The 5,355-nt window shown below is 38.4% G+C and overlaps 1 pseudogene; it reads right to left on the reverse strand.

Moving 5' to 3' along the window:
- Positions 1-1,097: 1,097 nt before the first annotated feature.
- LOC129518835 (ATP-dependent RNA helicase DDX18-like) lies at positions 1,098-3,325 on the reverse strand (annotated as a pseudogene).
- Between the last annotated feature and the right edge of the window lie 2,030 nt (positions 3,326-5,355).

Consider the following 5,355-nt stretch of genomic DNA (forward strand, 5'->3'; position numbering starts at 1 on the left):
GACATATCATCAAACACTCTGGAAATCAAGAGTTCCTACAAGAAAAACTCCACATGATGAAACCTCCATCTTTGCTGCTCTTTCTGAACTCTGTTCCTATCCAATTTTCATCATAAACCTACTTTTGTTTCATGGACCTAGAAGGGGCACTTTTCTCAAAAAGATGCTTTGCCTCCTGAGTACTCTGCAGGATTGGAAGGTTCACCAAAATTCAAACCACTTGAAACAAAGTTGAATGAACTGTGTTGTCATTCTGTATCAAAAAGGTTTTTGCTAAGTTATTAAATGTAGAATAGCAGAGTATTAAACCTATATTGGTGTGAATGAGGCTCAAAAATCTGATTCCCACTGTTCCAAATAAATGTTAGAATGCTAAGCATGCTTTTATTCAAATAACAATGACAACCCACATTTCTTGCTCTAAAAAAAAAGGGAAAGGTCCATTGCTTTAAAATCTGGCATATATAAAAACTAGTGCCATCTTTAAGGTGCTTTCTAGCCACAGTAGCATTTTCAGGGGAGGTCAAGAACTATGGTTAAGGTCCACGAATCAACCAAAACCAAAAAACCTGAGACAATATTCTGCATCACCACCCCCAGCACCTGTTCAGTGGACCAGGTCACTGCCTTCTACGGTTGAACTGGGTGATGGACATTAAGGAGGGCACATGATGTAACAAGCACTATGTTACACAAGACTGATGAATCACTGAACTCTACCTCCAAAACTAATGATAAGCTTTATGTTAATTGAATTTAAATTAAAAAAAATAAAAAATAACCCCCCCCCAAAAAAAAAGACCCAAAAATACTATGACTATTTTGGAGGTAAAATATTTAAAATACTCTCTCATTACAACAAAAGCCAAAAGTCCTCTTGCTTTGCCCTTGAGCTACCTAGAGAAACTGAGCTCTGTTTTACACCCCTAAATAAGAGAGGTATTTCCTGGAAATATCCATGTCCAGTGCTTGCAACATCAATTAATATTGCTGTTCCACCAGTCCCAATCCTGAAGCCACAGCAATCCCTTTGTTAGAAAAAGGGGAAAAAATCCATTTCGGGACAAAACCATTCAAGACATAGGGAAAGTGTATCTTTAGTGGGAGAACTGTCTGCTGTCAGAGGACTTCCTGCTAATGTGTTTGAAGATTTTGGACTTCTCAACTTTCTTGGCTTTCTGGTATCCAAAACCACCGCCACCTCCTCTCTTTTTAAGCTTGCCATCATTGCTGTTGATGTTCAGATCAACAAAAGGAGGCACTTTGAAACCAAACAACAGAACAAATTGAGGCAAATTTAAGTTATTGACATTGAAGATCTGTTTCAGAGAATGGGAATCATATGCTCAAATGTATGACTTACATGCCTCCTGGGCTGACTTATGAAGGAAGTAGTTCTTTTCAATCAATTTTTCAAGCTGAGACTGAATGTCAGAAATCTTGGACCAGGAAAACTCAAATTCACTTAATGGAACCTTGGATTGCTTCAAGTAACAAAGGAAACCCAACTCTTCAGGGCAAGATGAGCAAGGCGTGACCTCTTCTGTTTAGGCCTCTGGCTGTTCCCACATGATGAATATATTCCTTGGGATCATCTAGAGCGTCATACTGAACAATCCAACCGACTTCAGGAATATCCAGCCCTCTAGCTGCCATGTCTGTACACAACAATATCCCCCAATCAGCATTGCAGAACTGGAAGAATGTGGTTGTACGCTGATTCTGCTTCTGCCTTCCATGAATAGCCAAGATAGGCAAATCAATGTAGTTCAGCAACTCATAGTAGTATTTCATGGACTTACAGGATGTAAAGAAGACCATCAGTTTCTTCTTCTGGTTCTTCTTAAGGATGTAAAGAGCAGAAGGAACCTGTTTTCTGAGGGACAAACAACACATCCCTGTTCAAGACCATCCACTGTTGCATTAGCTTTATCGTCATCAATACCAACATACAATGGTTCCTTTTTCTTTTTTTTTAATTTTTTGTTAATTTTTATTTATTTATGATAGTCACACAGAGAGAGAGAGAGAGGGGCAGAGACACAGGCAGAGGGAGAAGCAGGCTCCATGCACCGGGAGCCCGACGTGGGATTCGATCCCGGGTCTCCAGGATCGCGCCCTGGGCCAAAGGCAGGCGCCAAACCGCTGCGCCACCCAGGGATCCCACAATGGTTCCTTTTTCAAAGAAATCCTTGCCAAGTCTCAACTTTTCGAGTTTGTGTGGCAGAAAAGAGCATGGTTTGCCTGTGTGCCGGCAGAAGTTTAATAATTTATTTTAATTTGTCTTCAAACCCAACATCCAAGACATGATCAGCCTCTTTGATAACCACACACTGTAGATTTTTATACATAAACCGTGGGGTATTCTTGCATGTGGTTCAGGAGATGGCTTGGGGTGGTCACAATGATGTTGATCCCATTACCAAGTTTCTGTGCTTCAGCAGATCTGTTGCTGCCATCCATTATTAACCTGTATGTGCGAACATGGTGCATCATTAGCTCTTTAAGAACACCAAAAGTCTGCATGGCCAGTTCCCTAGTATATGAGAGAATAAGAACTCCTGTTCCATTCCTAGGCATGAACTTTAACTTGACAATGAGTTGGACTGCAGGGATGAGAAATGCCAGCATTTTGCCACTGCCTGTTTTGGCAGCCACTAGGAGATCCCTGCCTTCCAGCAGTGGTCTGATACTTTTATGCTGAATTTCAGTCATGTTTGTAAAACCCATTTCTTTTATTGCCTTCAGAGTGTTCTCATTGACAAGATTAGAAAGAGAAGCAAATGAAGTATCCTCAAAAGCTCCTGTCAGTCCCAGGGATAGGCTGGGCACTTCACTGTCCTTTTCCTCATCATCTGGCTTCTCCGCACTGTTTTCTGTCTCTTCAGGAGCCTGGGCCCCTTCTTCAGAGTCCCCTTTGTCTTCAGTTTTCGATTTTTTGGTATCAGGCCCAGTGTCATCCACCATTTTTCTCTTTTTCTTTTTTCTTTTTTTTTTTTTCAATTCTGAATTGGGAAGCTGTGTTGCTACTTCTCCATTGATTATTATGGTAGATTTCTTTCTTCCTTTTTTTTTAAACTTGTACAGTTTTAACTGTTTCTTTAGCTACCTCTCCATTCTGGGCTTCTGATGAGCCCATGTTCACAGACTATTTTAGAGATTTTTTAGCCTTCCCACCTCCCACTGTTTTTTCAGACACATTTCCATTTTGTGTTTCTGATAAGCTCTCATCTGAGGCCCTCTGGAGTTTTAAGTTTTGCTGGTGCAACTTGAGATTCTGTTTCTCTATCTTCTTGTGCAGGAGTTTCATGGGTAGATGGGACATGTTGCTGGTAAGGCGCCTTTACTGTGGCACCACAACTTGGCTCAGGTCCTATTTTTGCATTGCCACTTCCAACATTCTATAAACCTTGTTCTGGCCCAAAATCCTTTGGAAGACTGTTCCACTGCTTGTGAGGCACTATAATCCCCCAATCCATGGATTGTCTTCCCTTGAACAGAGGACATCAAACACACTACTAAATTGTTTCTGTTTTGCCATTTGGCAATACTCATGAAATGTACATTATAACAATGTTTTTCAAATGCTTGGTGAGCTGTCAATTGCAATAGAACCACTAGTGGAGAAAGAAAAAAAATATATGGGTTCTTGGGACTCAGCCTTCAAGTCTGAGATTTAATAGATTTAGGATATAACCTCAGAAATTACTCATTTAAAAAAAAGTCACTGAGAAGATTCTCATATGTGCACAGATTTAGGAAAACTTGCATCACAGTAAACAAATCTAACAGATAAATCTATAGAATGAAAGATATGAGTATCTTAAATAAAAGCAAATACTACTGTCTAACTGTTAGTTTATGCTATTTTATTATCCTTTTTGATATTTAGTTATCCTTTTTTTGTAATTAATTTTTTGTTGTAATTAATGAATTTTACTCATGCCTGATGTACATAGGCTTAAAAGAAGCTGGAAGAAAACGTGATAGCAGCAAATTATTTTTATTTTTATTTACTGATTTGGAAATTTGCTTGTCATCTACCTGATTCATATGCATTATTTTTGTGGTCTTCAAGTGATTTTGGTATATTTCATGAGGTGTTGATTCAATTACATGGAGAGTACAAAATTGAATGGCAAGTTTTAAGTTTTCTGTGGTAATTAATACTAACTTTCCTAGTTAATTCAAGGCTTCATGTGGATGATACAAAAATAGCTTCCTTCATTTAATATGCATAACAGATGCCATTATATTTCTACACATCAAATAGTGTTTTCATACTGTTAAGAATTGAGTGTGGTATTTCAATCTGAATTGTTGTAGGTTTTTTTCAAGTCAATAATACAAGCCTACAAAATTAAAATGCACTACTTGTGTCAAACATAACAAAATCATTGTTTGTTTATTTTTAAGGTGCTAATAAAAAAGATTAATGATACTGCCGGATAATGAAACAATCTGCCAAGAGGCAAGCCCCAGAATATAGAGTGGCACAGTAGCAAGGAGAGCCCAGGAAAAAAATTCTCTTTGAATACATTCAGCAGAATTCTTTTTACCATCCAACTGACATTTAGAGTTTAAACGAATTGGCTTTCTTTTTATGTGTTGCTCAAATGTCTTGGAGATTATTTACCTCCAGACAGAAAGCATTTGCATTTGAAGAAATTTTTGTCAAATAATCAATAAGGGTTTTTGACCTCCATAAAAGCTCTATTTCCTAAACAAAGACATCTACACTTAAAAATATTACACACAGTTACATCTCATTAATGCAGACCCCATAACTCAAATTGATGACAGTTCAAACAAGATACCTTCTGAAGATAAAGAGGAGTTCTACCAAACAAATTTATAGTTGATTATGCTCAATGGGGACAAAAGAGGTGGCCAAAGTTTTTATTTTTTTCTTTTTTTTAATAAATTAATTTTTTATTGGTGTTCAATTTACCAACATACAGAATAACAGCCAGTGCTCATCCCGTCAAGTGTCCCCCTCAGTGCCCGTCACCCATTCACCACCACCCCCCGCCTTCCTCCCCTTCCACCACACCTAGTTCATTTCCCAGAGATAGGAGTCTTTATGTTCTGTCTCCCTTTCTGATATCTCCCACACATTTCTTCTCCCTTCCCTTATATACCCTTTCACTATTATTTATATTCCCCAAATGAATGAGAACATATAATGTTTGACCTTCTCCGATTGACTTACTTCACTCAGCATAATACCCTCCAGTTCCATCCACGTTGAAGCAAATGGTGGGTATTTGTCGTTTCTAATGGCTGAGTAATATTCCATTGTATACATAAACCACATCTTCTTTATCCATTCATCTTTCGATGGACACCGAGGCT

The sequence above is a fragment of the Nyctereutes procyonoides genome, unplaced genomic scaffold (genome assembly GCF_905146905.1).
Source record: "Nyctereutes procyonoides isolate TBG_1078 unplaced genomic scaffold, NYPRO_anot_genome, whole genome shotgun sequence".
Taxonomy (NCBI): domain Eukaryota; kingdom Metazoa; phylum Chordata; class Mammalia; order Carnivora; family Canidae; genus Nyctereutes; species Nyctereutes procyonoides.